This window comes from Balearica regulorum, chromosome 1 (genome assembly GCF_011004875.1).
Source record: "Balearica regulorum gibbericeps isolate bBalReg1 chromosome 1, bBalReg1.pri, whole genome shotgun sequence".
In the NCBI taxonomy this organism is placed as follows: Eukaryota; Metazoa; Chordata; class Aves; order Gruiformes; family Gruidae; genus Balearica; species Balearica regulorum.
The window spans coordinates 194,902,387-194,918,527 of NC_046184.1; the positions used below are offsets into that span (position 1 = coordinate 194,902,387).

General features: G+C 36.5%; 1 long non-coding RNA gene across 10 annotated transcripts in view; it reads left to right on the plus strand.

Annotated features, from left to right (window-relative positions):
• Nucleotides 1-16,141, plus strand: part of LOC142599910 (uncharacterized) — a 43,133-nt gene that overhangs the window by 156 nt on the left and 26,836 nt on the right. Inside the window, exons 1-6 of one of the 10 annotated variants that reach the window (XR_012833366.1) lie at nucleotides 27-228; nucleotides 9,353-9,419; nucleotides 11,718-11,892; nucleotides 13,563-13,671; nucleotides 13,776-13,849; nucleotides 14,115-14,241. This is a non-coding gene — a long non-coding RNA (uncharacterized LOC142599910). Of the gene's footprint in view, nucleotides 1-26; nucleotides 9,420-11,717; nucleotides 11,893-13,547; nucleotides 13,672-13,754; nucleotides 13,850-14,027; nucleotides 14,242-16,141 lie in introns of those variants that run through there. The other 9 variants (XR_012833369.1, XR_012833367.1, XR_012833365.1 and 6 more) reach the window with 9 other exon arrangements.

The window sequence follows — 16,141 nt, forward strand, 5'->3', positions numbered from 1 at the left end:
TAGCGGTGGGAGGGGACGATCCGGGCCGCGGCCTGTCTGCCTCCGTGGGGGCCGGCCCTGCGAGAAGCGAGTGCCGCGGCGCGACGCTCTGCCGCCTCTCCGGGCGCCTGAGCAACGAGGGGGCTCGCACCGGCTCCCCTCGCCCCCCCCGCCCACCGGAGGGGCGAAGCGCGGCAGCCGGGCCCGTTGCGGCTCACTGTCGGGAGACGGCAGCCCTGCGGCCTCCCGGTAACGGGAGGGACTGCGCAGCCGCGTCGTTCCTGGCAATGCCTCCGCGCGTTGCTCGGGGCAGGGAGTTGAGGATTAATCTGCAATTCATTGAACAGTTGCTTAAAATCACGCCCAGGGTGTGGTTTAACCTCGTCCGAGGTTCGGTACCTCGGGTCTTGTCTTTCTCTCCTAGCACCGAGACGCTGGTTCTGCCAGTTCTGCTTCTGCCGAAGTGCTGCGGTGACGTGCAGGCTCCCTTTTAAAAACCTCTTCTCTTAAGCAGCCTAGAGTTTGCCTTGCAGTCGGTTTTGGTGGTTTCAGTCTCAAGAGGTTGAGGTGATGTGGGGCTCTCGGTCTCAACGAGCATTTCTGCACTGGCAGTCTCAGGCTGAAATATCTTGAGTATTCGATGCTAGCTTTTGAATCCATATTGGCCCCTTTTCCTTGAGCGTGAGCTGCAAGGAGCTCAACAGCAACGGCATTTAGGTCAGTGCTCTGCTTCAGTTACGTCAAGAAGGCTGTCAGCATGGACCGAGCCAGCGTGGTCCCTAGGGCTGGAGGATGGAATGAGTCAGGAAATTGTTCTAGTGATAGCGCAAAAAATGCCTTCTGTCTTACTGCCTGCCTCTGCGTTGCTGACACCGTACTCTTGCTTGCATTTATAAAAAGTGTTTAGCATTGTATGATTTATGGTGTGAAATAATCTGTTAGTATGATGGTTCCATTGTAACATCTGTAATCTAGTTTTTTGCCGTAGTTATTCCTTTAATTTGTACAGCAATGTTTTGAAGTTTGAATTAATGTTTGAGAGTACTTTGCTCTATTGGCGAAAGTTGTTTGCCTGACTGGAGAAAGATTGTAATGAAACTTGGTAATAATTTTGTGAAGAGTACTTTTTTAGATTGATCTTGGGTTTTGATTCATTAGTGCTTTCATTGTGGAGAATGTATTTTTTGTGTGCACTTTCATCAGGAGTGTAAAGCGCTTTTGGGTATGTTGAGTAGGAGAAGGAACTGACTGGCTTTACAGCCATTGAGACCGGTGTTTCTACAAACACATCAAATGCAGCGTGTGTATTTAATCTTTTTTTTTTTTCCAGTTGCTCTATTTGACTGTTAAAACTGGCCAGATAATACAATCCATTGAATAATGTCATTAAGTGGTTTCATTAGGTAGTTGTATGTATGCAATGATTTTCCTCATGGCATTTTAGGACTGAGTGTTGTGGGTTTAGACCTATTAATACTTATTTACGGTTGAAGTACAGTGTTTGGATATATGAAAATTAATTTATGCTGTTTATTAATTTCAATAATAAATGTTTAGCTGTTTTGCATTGTAGTTTAAGTTTTTACTTTTCCCAGGAGTCCATTGTTTTGTTTGAGGCTTCCACCAAGCATAAGCTTTTGTTTCAAGTGTATACTGCCTAACATGATGTGGTAAAAGCTGTTCGCTTGTGTGTATGTGTTTGTGCTCTAGAATGACTAAGTAGATGTTTTTCCTCCTTGTTAGTATGGACTGACTTAAAAAAAGCTCAAGTATAGATTCTAGGTCTCTGATCAGTTAGGATTCTTGACATGATGCTGTTAAGATTTTTAAAGCTACCTTAATGCCTCCATTTTCTGTTTTGTCTCACTCCTTCCCTCCTGCCCCCAGCTTTTTTGGTAAGTTCAATTCTATTTGGGGACAGACATTTTAATAGGGCCTGCAGCAATAGGACAAGGGATAATGGTTTTAAACTAGAAAAAGGGTAGATTCAGACTACATATAAGGAGGACACTTTTTACAGTGAGGGTGGTGAAACACTAGAACAGGTTGCCTAGGGAGGTGGTAGATGCCCCATCCCTGGAAACATTCAAGGTCAGGTTGGACAGGGCTCTGAGCAACCTGATGATGTCCCGGCTCACTGCAGGTGGATTGGACTTTAAAGGTCCCTTCCAACCCAAACCATTCTATGATTTCAGGTATTTTCTAAATACTGTTAAGTACCACTGCATAATTTACTGGTATTCCTCATTTTTTCCTCCCTGACATTCAAGTTGAATAAAGGAAAGCTTGGGCCAAAGAATGAATCCAGACCTGAGTTTTTCCAGGTGTTTAAGGGAGAGAGTTGCATGTTGGCAGAGATAAGAAACTGAATTTTTTTCATCACACAATACAATAGAACTTTATTTGGCCTGAACAAAACACTCCTAAAGCAATAATTACTACATGATGCAAACTCCAGAGTCACCAGGAATTGGTTTGGATGTTCCAGATGTGAACTGGTAATGACTTTGGGATCTAGTTAGACTGCTGTTTGCTCAAACATTATTTTCTCTGGCATAGTTTGACTAGATTTGGTTTAGATTTAACTAACAATGTAAGAGCACATGGCTTATTTCTGGCTTTAGTGACTTCCGTCTTTACCTTTTTAAACTGTTTTTTGTTAACATAGAAGGGTTTTCTGATGCAATTTTTGAAGCTGCTTTGGTTCAGGCAAGTGAATGTACATATCTGATTTAACTTTCTGAATCAGGGTATCCTCTTGTTACCCTCTGTTTTCAAGTATAATTTGCCAACTTTATGATTACATTGGTAGTAAAGACTTTAAGACAGTACAAGTATTAATTAATTTTAATTTATTGTAATATTTCTAAAAAGCATATCTGGAATGGCCACTTTCCATGACTGAAGCATCTTGGCATGTACATCAAGCATGTAGTATAACAGGAAAAAACCCACTTTTTCTGTTAGCATGTTCAGATACGAAGGAGAAAAATTAATCATGTAGAGGCTCCCTTCAGCCCCCAAGGTGAACTCTAAAATGAGTCTTGTTTAGGCTTGATATATATGTTGTTTTCAAAGAGCAACATATCTGTACCAGGAATCACTATCTGGAAAACAATTATGAATGTTGGGGCAATAATATTCAAGGCATATATTTAGAAGATTGTACTCAGGCTGAGAACATATGCTATTCATGTGTGTCTTCTAAAAATATTTTCACATGCAAAATACGTACCCGTTGGCTGCTTACTTCTAACCAGATTGTTGCTGAATGATGGTCCCTGAGAAAATGAATATGGAGTGGGAGGTACCAGCTGAAAACTTTTGCTTTGAAGGCTTTGTTTCTCAGGTTTTATGTTTGCTTGGCTTTCCTTCTTCTTTTTTCCAAAAACTGACAAAAGAACATTAAAATTTAAACTTGCAAAGTGCCGTTTTGGAAATGTAAGAAGAATATAGTAACTAGTTAATTAAATGTCTACGTCTTTTTCTGTTTAATGCTTAAATACATTATTAATGTTCTGTTGTTAAATGTAAACCACAGAAAGCTTACAGTCACAATAATCTCAATTTTGATAATTTTTGTGTATATAAAGTCAAGATTACTGTGATTGCATTTCATAACTAATTTTAACTGCACAAACTACTAACATTACTGATTTTAATGTGTGCATGTAGTAATCTTTGGCTATTGCATCATAGTATTTTAACCAGAGAGAGGGAGATCTTTTTTGAGACAGAGGTTATAAAATCAGTAGCTAAAACATGAGGCCAGGTTCTTTTTTGTCAACCGCTACCTGTTTAAACCTCTTACAAGATATTTTTATGACTTCCTCCCCCCACCTTTACTTTTGAAAATAAATGCTACATTTTTTCCCTACTATGGTGTCTGTAGCCTTGCCAAAGCAGGAGAAATCTATTCACTGCTCTGAGTTAAAGGTAGACTTGTTTTTCTCTTGGGTCGTAATAGTGGCTCTTATTTTGTCATTCTTAACAGGAGTATCATCTTCGCTCTGTAGCGAAGAGAGAAACTGAACACTTTAGGCCTGATGCAGTATTCACAGAAATCATTGCAAAGATTTCCATTTGGGAATTGCAGCTGGCCTTCAAAGTACTTTTTCTTAATTTTCATTCTGTTCTTTGAGTTATTTTACCTCCCTGTCCTACAGCCTGTAGGCTTCTGACTCCATCCCAGTAGGGAACAATAGCCAAAACTTAGTAGCTTTTGGGTTTTCAGAAATGAATTATTTTCAGGAATATTTCTAGTGGGAAAGTATCATTGATGTAATGTAGCTTCAGAAACCCGTGTAAAGATGAGCGATGTTTGGTATGATCATGGTCGCTGCATTTGTGTACTTGTGTCCTTGGGATTCTTCTAATAGTTTAGGTTACACTCCTGTGGCTTCCTGGTGTTGCATTGCTACTCTTAGCCAGCATAAATAGAACTACATTTTAACGCTGATGGAAGAAATTGAATTGGACCCAGCATGAGATAACAACAGTCAAACAAAATTTATGTCTCTGTAAGGGCAAAGATCTTGGCTAGCTTGATTATGATGGTAAGGACTTTAAAAACTGATGTGGAAGTTTGGAGATGTACTGGTTAAATGACATGCAAAATAAAAAGGATTAGAGCAAGCAAAGTGTTTTTGAAATTAAGTGAACAAATCATGGATAATATTTGATGTCCAAATATATGCTATGTTGGTTTCTGGTCTCGTATTGTGTGGTTTGTTGGTTTTTGGGGTTTTGTTTTTTGTTTTTTTTTTTCAGTTGGTGTTGCTCTTTAAAGGCACGTTATATTTGACTGTCCTTTTTCTTTGGCCTTTATACTGACTTTCTGTTCTTCTGCATGAAAGTCTGAGATTTCTAAGGAGGTTTTTGTTTTGTTTTTTTTCTCTCCTTAGTTTTGATTATAGTTTAAGTGATTGACTTATGGCAGAATTCAAAGACATTTTATCAGTAAGGTGTTTCATTAGGTTTTATTTTCAGCAATAGCACCTGAAGGCTGTGTTTTACAGGACTTAGGAAAATAGGGATGATGTAAAATGTGCTGTTTCTCTTTTGTGTGTATTTATAAAAGGAAAATCAACTCCAAACTGTATCTATGCAAGTATACAGTATTTGATGTAACATATGACTCTTTAAAAAGGGATCTAATTGTTTCATTCTGTTTTCAAAGTAACTTTGAAGGCTGGCTGTTTTGTTTTCTTGAAAATAAGGAGTAATCAAACATATTAATTAAAGTCAAACCCTTGTGACTCTTGGAAATAGTTTCTAAATCTCTTGCCTGCAGAACTTGGTTCATATGTTAGCAGAACAAAGACAATTAAGTACCACACTTGCTGTCCAAGAAATTAACCAGTTCTTGTTACAAAATATAACATGCCTCAAGACTTTTTCATGTATTTCAGTTTCTGCTGCTTTCGAAGGAAGGAGGCTCTTCAAGTAAACTGATTCTGTGTTGTAAGATGGCAGTGCCTGCTGAGAAAGAAGGAGGAGCAATGATATATCTCCTGAAAACTTTAAAAGTGACAGATTATCCATTCTTACTTATCTAGTTAAACTTATACTAACATATTGTTACCTATTCATTAGAGACTTTTCCCTCCAGTACTTACAGACACTTGAGCTAAATTTTACCACCATTATCTTGTGGTCCTTTTCTTATTTTATTTTGGACTTTTTTTGTACTCTTCAATCCCATTTAGAAAAACATCCTGTATAAGGATGCTAGTACTGTTATAGCCACTGATGCTATGCATAAGCAGAGGCTTCAGTTGCTGGCCTCTCTTTCTAGTAAGTGCAGTACAAATGCAAAGGAAGACTTATGGTTATTCTGAAGAGTTTAAAAATTCCTGTCCTTTCTCATCGTTCTTGAATTGCCAACGTATTGCATGCTTTACTGATTTTTGATAGAATTGCATGAGTCTAGGTAGTTTGTTAAACTTGGTGGGACTAATTCTGTGTGAACTTAAAGCCTTTGCAAAATCTTTCCTGTTTTTGAATTATCCTTTGCTATTTTTTTTAATATCTGAAAACACAGAATCAGGTTTGGTGTTACTGTGTATTTGTGAAACAGCTAGTAAATCTGATGGTATGAATTCATGCCTTAGGTAAGGTTAATCAAAGAAAATATTTTGTCTTTATGAAGTGCAAGACACAGATATTTTTATATGTCAGTTTTTATTTTGTGGTGGTGCTGAAAGGCCACATCATGGTTGAGTTTTGTTATGCTGGTTGCTGTAAGAATACATGTGGTTCTTCACCCTCAAAAAGCAAACATTTTGGGCCTGGAGACCATTATCCTCCTCTAAATAAATAAATAAATATTTTTTAAAATCCCCAAGCTGTTTGTAGAGCATTTTTCTATAATTCTGAAGTCCTGTATTGGCCGGGGATGTGGGAGTGGACAGAGGCAATGATGGTGATGACAAAAAAAAACCCCTAATACTTTTTTTTTTCCTCTGGAGCCTAAAATATCAATAGTTCAACTTCTAGCTGAAACCAAATATTAGTACCTTCTTGTTTGCTGATGTAAATTTATCGCCTCTCTCATTCTCATATGTTACAACCTACTAACCTGTTAAATGCTTCTAATTATATGTCCTCTTCCCTGTCAATCTCTCAACCTTTCTTTATACTTTAAAATTAGAGATAATATGTTCCAAAACTGTGATAATGTTCAGTAATTGTTCTGCACAAAGCATAGTTTCTACCTTTGCCTTTAGAACAGAAGGGAATCACTGTAATTGTCCTTTTCAGTCTGATAGTGGTTTTTTCCTTATCAGAAATGTTATTAACTAGCCACACTGGTAATTTTCATATAAGCTGTGGTGTCTTAATGCAGAGGTGTGATGATGTCATGTCATATGTATACTGATGTCACTCTCTGTATACAATATAGTATAATTGACACTTACAACTTTTTTTTGTTTCGTTGTTTTTTTGTTTTGTAGTCAAAGTTGTCAGGAAAGTAGTTTCGCACCTTGGCCAAAACTCAAAACCAACCATCTGCTTTTTATATAGCAGCAGCACGTAGCAAGATTTGGGCATATCTGTCTTTGTAAAATATCATGAGAGCACGTCCTTGCAGTTTGTTCACTCCTCCCTCAGACAAGGCGAGAGGACAGTGACTTGTTACTTGGTAGTCAGGTATTGAGCTTCCTGTCTCAACTAGAATGCCAAATACTATACAAGGTTCCATAAACATGGAAATGCAGTTAGTCTTGCTGCAAACAAGTATTCTTTAGTAAAATTTTTCTTTCTAAAACACAGAAGCAATATATTTTTGTATTAAAAGGGAACTTAGATATTTAGTAGAATCAATTATTCAGCTTCATTAATCAGAAAAATACTAAAGTTTCTTGAAAAAACTATAAAAATATAGCTATCTAAGATAGAGATTTTGCTGGTGAAGATACTCTTCAGGTTTTGGATCCATCTGATCTCTCATTTTTGGCTTTAGAATTACTTGCTTGATTCCTGTCTCTTGCTGCTTCCTACCTGCATGTTTCAACCATATCCCTTTCATGGTTGTGTGGTTGATGCATGTGCACCATCATGTGACCGAACTTCTGCTACTTATACACTGGCAGGAAAGTTCGTTGAGCGGTCTAAATTTAACTCTTTCTGTGGATAATTAAAATTCGTGGAGTACCCTGTAAGCTAGTATATCATGTCAAATAGGGACAGGCCCTCCAGGCAGCTAGCATAAGCCAGTGGCTATTAATGAATGCTTTGGGGAGGCATGTAAATAATGTCTTGAACTGTAGAATTTAAAAGGTTTTCAGTGTAGTTTTTAAAATATTACTGTTTTAAAATGCCTTTTAGATGGGTCTAAGAGCAAGGTTATAAAAGCTGCTAAAGTCAATTTCTTTCTTTCTATATATCCTCCTGCTGTTTATTTCTTGTTCCTGTTCTTCCCACTTAAAGAGCATTTTTATGGTTTATAGTAAAGTGTCCACAGTAAACAAAAATGGCCATAAAATCCTAATAAATGAACAAAGCAAATCAAAATATTATGTTCTCTTTCAGTTGTATTAAATAAACCTGATTTTAATTAAGTTGTATTAATATCTGAAGTTATTTACAATAGCAGGTAATAAATGTTTAAATAAAATCATTATTTAGAAGATGTTAATTTCCCTGGTTTTATAGGTATCTCTCAGAGCAGGACCTCTATCCTGTGTTCATCAACCTGTGAAACACACCTGAAACCAGGACCCAGGTCTGTGCTTCCTGCCTTGCTTACTGGTTTATCACCCTCCACTCCATCCTATTCTCATAGACCAAAATCTATTCATATACAGCACGCTCACTTCCAGAACTGCTCTCAAAATAGTATCTGCTTAAAAGATGTTTAAAGTGAAATGAAAGTGTGATACTGGTTATAGAGGTAACTCAGAAGTTCTATAATGTGCCATGCTTAGGAATCATGTATGGCAAGTAACTGGTCCCACAAACCCTTCTGCAGATAAGTAATCCTATCAAAGGCAGTTGAGTGCATTTGATTAAGGATTACATGCGATCAGTAGTCTGCAAGGTTAAGAGCGCGACCTGTATATTAATAAGTATTCACATATTAATGCTGCTTTGAGTAGGAGGTTGAACTAGATGATCTCTGAGGTCTGTTCCAACTAGAATGATTTTATGATTATCACATTTGTATTATGCAAATAGATATTTCATTTATAAAAAACCATATTAATTGAAGAAGTGAAGCCCTAGCAAATTGTTACAATTATTTTACCTATTGGATCACGTTGTAGCAGGGAGTTGCAAATTTGACCCAAGTTTAAGATTTAAAACAGTAAGAGAAATACACCAGTACCTTTTTGTCTGTTGCATTGAATTCTTTGTACACAGTTTTATATCAGATTGAATTCCTTGTGTAGGAATTCCTTCCTAGCATACAAGTGACTTGGTTCCAGTTTTGGAACCAGTTCAGAGTAGAATGCCTGAATGTTTGATGCTTTATGTGCAGTTGAGCTGTGTGAATGGACTTAAGCTTACTCTGTCTATTTCAGGTATTGCTAGCACTGAAGCTATGATAACAAAGTCATCAGTGCATGTTAGCAGTCTAAGAATGGCTTGAGGCCCTAAAAACTTTCTAAAGCAAGGACTCAGAATATGAGAGGGCATTCTTGTATTAAAAAACCAAAACCAACCAAACAAAAAACCCCACCCCCACAAAACCCAGCACCACCCAAAAAAAACCCAACAACCCCCCCACTGTTAGAATATACTATGTAGATTCTGAATATATGTAGATGTCAAGACACAACTGGTTGAGTTTAATAAATGATACACATTAAGTGAATATTAAGATGAACAGTCTTTACCATTATTTAATAAATTGTATTTTGATTAACAGGAGTATGATCCTTCTCATTAAGATGTATGGGGAATTGATATGGATTTCCTTCCTGTGTTTGGACAAAGTTTGTACCTATTGATACCTCTTTAACTGTTCTCATTTAGCATTGTTAATTACTTACTTTTAAGAAAGAAGTTGGTGATAAGGGAGGAAATACCAAAATTTCTGGCTGTAACAGGCCACTTTCACATGCATGTGACCAGAAATGTTTTTATGTTAACGTTTTCCTTTACATGAATTAACCACAGTAACAGAATATAGTTGCTGTCATGTCTTATTGGTAGCAGCATATTTCAGGGAAATACTTGGTTATTTGTATGCTTATTTAAAAAGAAGAATGTTAACATAGTAAGTAATATGTTAAGGACTTGACAGGTCTCCTGGACTTTTAGGGAATATAGAAAGCAATTAAAAGGAATAACAGGCTCCTCTAGGAAGGAACAGAGTGATTTCTTTACGCTACTCTTCACTACAAAGATGTTGTGGACATTTTATTCTTTTCAAATAATGTTGATGAGACATTATCTGATGATCAGATTAGAGAATCAGAAGATTGAATACTAGAATAAAGTGCTAAAGACCCTTAAGTCATGAGGACTCCATGCGATTCATTCATTCAGCAGTTCTAAAGAATTAAGTGGCTGATATGCTAAGAACACCACATCTCGTTCGGTCAAGATGCTGTGCCAGAAGACCAGAAGCTATCAAGTGTTTTACGTACTGTACTTTCAAACTGAACACAAGGAGCAGATCTGGAAGTTGCAGACCAAAGACTACTATTTTAATGCCACATAAGTAGATTTGAATACTAAATGGATAGTCAAGTAGTTCTGTGAGCACAAGATCTAACAGCACCTAGTTTCCTATGTAGTTGTATCTTAGAGGTAATTAAAAGTACCAGCTGCAGCTCAGGTGTTTAGAAGGTGTGTGTCTTATGTATGTGTTCGTTTTCTAATAACATGGGCATACGCTGCACCCTCTCCTTCAGTTTGGGCAGTTTGTGAGTGGATGTTCTCTATCCACCTACCCAGTACTTGGAATTCTGAAATCTCTGATTTCTTAATAAACTCCAAATGACTTTTGAATCTTCCTCCTTGTCAAATCTGTTTGAAATCAGGTAGTGGATACAAAAGTTAGAAAGGGTCAGGAGTAACCTAGGCAGACACATTAATCTCTTCTGTCTTTAGTTGTCTAAACAATGCTATAAGTTGGTCCTGTTGTTAGTGGAAAAGAGAGATGCACCCCCATATATATTCATACACTCATGTATGCCATATGTAGTTCATCTCACCTTCTTAAATTTACAACATATGGCCTCTGACAGGAAACTGTAATGCAAGCAATTCTGTGGTGGCCCTACAAGCACTGATTTTTGGTGCAATTGTGGGGATGGTGAAATGTGATGCAGAGATGGAAGTGAAAGGTAAAGCAGTCCAAGAATACCCTATACTGGTTTCAGTGGCAAAGCTGTGACCTACCTTGTAATTTACACTTAGGTGACAATGGTAGTTTCTAAAGTGCTGACATTTGTAGCTGCAATTAGCTACACGCTCTTGTTTCCTCATTTTCCCTCCTGTTGTATTAACACAGTCATTTGTGTCATCATGCAATACCTTGGATCATAAAATTGATCCTGACATCAAGAGGAGTCTATGATAAGCAGCAATTTTTAGCCCAAGCAAGTTCCTCAATACAGTGCAGTGAGTGGCTCCACCAGCAGATACATCTGCACAAATGAGGTCGTGGCATAAGGATGGGAATCAGCAGCAGGAAGGTCATCTCTGCTTGAATTGGCACTTTTACCAAAATACAGGTTCATCAAATTATGCCTCTAGAATCTGTCTTAGAAGTGATTAATCTTGTCCTCAAATAAGCATCCAACTAAAATACTATATACGTTCTATAAAATCAGAAATAGTTGTGAGGGAACTTAAGGGCAATCTTCTAAGGCTGGATATATTAGCATAACAACGGTAGATGCCACTTGGTATTTGCAGCTACAAAATAATTCACAGTGGAAGGAATAACTTGAACTACTTGAATGTAATTCTAAATTACAAGTAAATGTTCTGCAAAAATACAAGTAACATTATAGATGCCCTGGTGAAAACTTCCTAAAATTTATTGAAATGATGCTCCACAGTAACGTTAAATGCAAGTTCTTTACCTGGGAATTTCTTCTCAAATGAACTGTTCATCTGGTTTAATTAAGTCATTTATACTTACTTTATTAATCAGTGCACATATATATATCCTCTGTGTGTTTTTAAATGCTATTGATAAATAACAAGTTCTTGAAAACTAAGTAAAGTTTTTTCGGTAAGTTTACACAAGTTAAAGCCTCTGTATTTGTTGCTTTCAGTTCAGTTTCTTCAGATTATCTGTAAATATTCAATAATGGCAATACATTCATTCTGCCATTTGGAGGAGCCTGTGCCACAGAATAATGATCTGAAGAAAGCTCAGTTATTTGCAGGGAAGAGTCTTCATTTGGGAAATAGTACCGATGCAGCTAAGAGGTGCTTTGTCAAGTTCAGGTAAGTGCTTTTTCTTTGTTAATTTTTTAATTATACTTATTTGGGTTTTGGTAGGCTGGCATTTCGTTTAATTTACCATACACGCAGTGTCATGTCAGAGCCTGTCAGCCTTTGTGTTGGTCATTTGACACGTAAAGTATCTTGAAACGAAAAGGCACATGCAGTAGCAAACATACTTACGAGATAAATGGAGGGAAATTGTTGTCTGGAAAATTATTTTAGCATAATTTATTATCTCTGGAGTAACTGTTGGGGATGGAGATTATGATTATCATAATGACACAATTCCCTTTTGCTACAAGTTCTTTTTCAGAGTTTTGTTATGTGTTTGTTTATTTTCTGAATTCAATATTTTGCTATGACAGAGTTGTTGTTTTGGTTAATTATTAAGTCTCAAATCATTCAGGAGAAATAAAAAGGAAGTCATGGTCAGGTTTCCACAACTTGGAATATCTTCACATTTTCTATTGAAAAAAAGCAGCTTTTGAATTTTCTGCCAGTCAGATTTTTTTTCTAGAACGGATCCTTAAGTCTTGGCATGGTAACACTGGATCAGGATTTCATTTGAGATGAATGGTTCCTGTATGTTGTGTTTATTTTTTTCTATACATCCAATTATTTTTATAACATAATAATGACTTCACAGCAGAAGTTGGTTGATAGTAATTTTCTGCATGGGAACTGTATGCAATGTATATTCAATAAGAAGTGTTAGCAGTAGAGTAATAAAACAATTATGACTATTTAAACAGATATTTGAATTTCTTTTTCTGTGTTCTCATTGCAAACTGAGGGGTTCTCTCGCTAGCTATGGGTTTGGTGTTCCAACCAGCAGTCAAACAAGTGATAATTTGAAAAAAAATCCAACCAAATTGCTTCTTACCAGAAAGACAGGCTACAGTACAGTTTGTCAGCCTTTTCAGTGGTGTATGCAAATCTAGAACCTTTTTATGATACCGGTCTGCTTTGTTGCTAAATTACTGGATCACTTGCATATATAAAAATATATCTTTATGGATGCATATATGATCTGAGAACGCTTAACAATACCAGTAGTCTTGCTAAAAATCCTACAGAATGAAAAGTACTAGATTTTTAATATTTAATAGTATTGTATCTTTTTGGGTCTAGAAACAGAAGCTCCTATTCTGCATGTTTTTGTGTACATGCTTAACTTTATATCAATGTCATCCTGATACAGTACTGATGCTCATGAATTTCAGTGACATAGAACAGTAATTTTTTAGTGTAAGTCTTTTACTTTAGTCTCCTCATATTTAGAGAAAATGTGAAGATACTGTTTTAAATAAATGCTTTATAAATTTAATGGGTAATTAAAAATTATAAATTAGAAAACTAGAAATTAGAAAAGCTTTTGAACCTTTAGTAGGGTGCTCCAAACAGGGACAACACCAGTGAAAATGAGCCTGTTGCTTCAATGAAGTTATAAAAGCTGAAATGCATTTAAATGAAATCATCACAAAAGAGAATTAATTCTGGAGATACTTCTTAGTTCTTCTGGTTTTATTTTGCACTATGAATGCAATATATAGTGTCCAACAGATACCAGTTTCAAAATTCCTTTTTATAAATGCTACAGAATTATAAAAACTGAGTGCTTGATGATTCTAACTTTATTTTTAATATATTTAAAGAACAATATTCTTAAGCTTAATAGGTTTTCCTGTTGGTGAGGATGGCTTCTGGCAGTACATAAAGTCAAACTGTTATTGAACACAGTTCCACAGAAGCCAAAGCGGGATAAGAGTAAAACGTAAAGTAAGTTCAGTATAATAATGCTTATCATGTCTATAATATGGATATTGAGAGCAGCAAGTGTATTTTTCTTCTCAAACTTTCAGCAGAACTATTATTGTTCCTAGCACAACCTCCTGTATGTGGACAAAATTGGGTTTTCCTGAAAGAATACAGAGTCCTTTATCTGAAGAGTAAGAAGGTAAGGTATTTGAGATTATAGTATTTCAGCAAACAGTTCAAAGTCATTTCAGTGACTTGTAATGCACACAAATATATAAAAATACTTGATTTATCATGCATCAAGAAGTCTCAAATGGTTTATATCAGTTTCTGTTTGTTGTTTTTCCTTTTCATGTCATGGGTGGAATTTCTGAAAGTATTCAGCTCTGCTTTCTAAATGTGTTTTTCCTGAAATCAATGAGCTGACCCGACCTGAGTGGGAATAAATGTTGGTTTATCTTTAGTGAGACAAAGTTAAGTCATCACTAAGTGATTTTGAAATCCCACCCTTGAAATGCGAGGTCTCTGACATTCAGTGGGATGGGAATCTTGGAACAGCTGACTACTGGGGACTCCCAAGCTACAGTTCAGGTAAATAACTTCTTTGGAGGAGGAACTTAAAGGTTTCTTCTTTTTAAATTATGATAATTAAGTAGCAAAGGGTGCAACTTAAGCTATAAATATTTTCCACTTAACAGTTGCATTTAAAATAGATCTGCATATATTTCTGAGAGGATTGGTTAGTTACAGTTTGAGCATTATAATCTAACATTTGAGCAGTACTGTTTCTAAAGAGGACTTCTTTACTGACATAGAACATGAATGTCTAGTTCTATTCTCAGCAAAATTTTTATCTTATTTCCCAACATGTAGCTATGAGTGTTTAGCTAGTTCAGCTACTGCAATTTCCATTTTGCAAAGACAGAGATGTCTTTTGGTAATGCATGCATAATTTAGAAGTAACAGCTTCTATACTGGAGTAAGCGTTAGGGGCTCTGTGCAGATCATGGGATTAACTTGGTTTGTTTCCTGCTCCATCTGGTCCCCACTTTCTCCAGGGAAAGGGTAGCTCAGTTGTTTGTGTTGTAACAGCCCAATGCAGTTTGTAACCTAGAGCCTTAAAGTCACCAGGAACTGGTGCTGCTTTACTTACATTTCTGCTCTTGGAAAGTGCAATGCTGCAGCAGGTACTGCTGGCTCTGTAGTGGAGGCAGGAAACTGGGAGAGGAACAGGGTGCGCAATGGGAACAGGAACTGTTATGGCCATCTCCAGTAATCTGTCCTAGTCTATCATCCAGGGTCCTCTTTCACTCTGTTTCGGGGAGGAGGAGGTAGAAAATAATTCTGTGATTGGTGGAAAAAGAGCAAGAAATTTTCCTATTTAAAAAGCAAAACCTTTTTCTTCTGCATGATAGCGTTTCAAAGAGAAAACATTAAAGATTTGGGGATTTTTTTTGACTTACACGATTTCAGTTATAGACTTACTTCCTTGCCTTCAAAACCAGAAAGATACTGTAAAAGATCAGTATTTTGATATCAAGATCAAGAATAAAAACGGAGAGTATTTTAAGAAAAAAGATTACAAGAAATCAAAGAAATACATGTATTACCTCTTAAAAATATTTAACTTCAATGAACCATTGACATCAATGAGATGTTCAGGGTTTTCTGTGTTCAGTTCTATAGGCAATACAGACTGTGAGAGAAACAGGTGCATCTGAAGTACATCATCTGGTTTAAGAAAATAAGCAACTATTCCTGCCAATTAATTGGTTAAACAAAACTATTTAAATACAAGTGTTTTCATAGTAGCTCTTTAATTAAAGTAAGTGGAAGAAATATCACATGCTTGTAGTAAGTTGCATGTTTCTTCAGGGGTGATGCAAAATACAGATTTTTTTTTTTATTCTCTCCTCTCCCAACAATTTAGTAATTCCTGTAATTCTTGTCAGGGGTATACTAAACAATTGGGGGCAAATTGCTCTACCTCTTGAATTTGTAAATTTATATAAAATCTGAGGAACAATTACTAAGAATTCTTGAAAATTAAAAAAATATAAATCACATAGTAGATAGCAGATTCAGTCTTAGAGAAGCGACATCTTTTAAGAGACAGTCCGTATCACTGTAGTTAAGTATTTGCCATTAGCACTGTAAATTAGAAGCATGGCATCTGAGCAATATACAAGCTGTGCACAGACCTCTTTTTGTGCCCAGCACATTGATGTATTAGTATTATAAAATATTTTTGTTCCATTTCTCTTTGGAACACAATTAGCTTCCTCTTCCCTGTCTGAGAGACGTATCTTACCTTGTTCTTGGGGCTTGTGATCCAAGAATGTCTGAGAGAGGGCTCATTGGCTGTGACAGCTGATGTTAACCCCTAAAGCTGTACAACAATAATAGGACTGGATACCACCTAACAAACTATGCTGGGTTTTGTTCCCAGCATCATGATATTCTTTCAAAAGAACGCCCAGAAATTTATTGT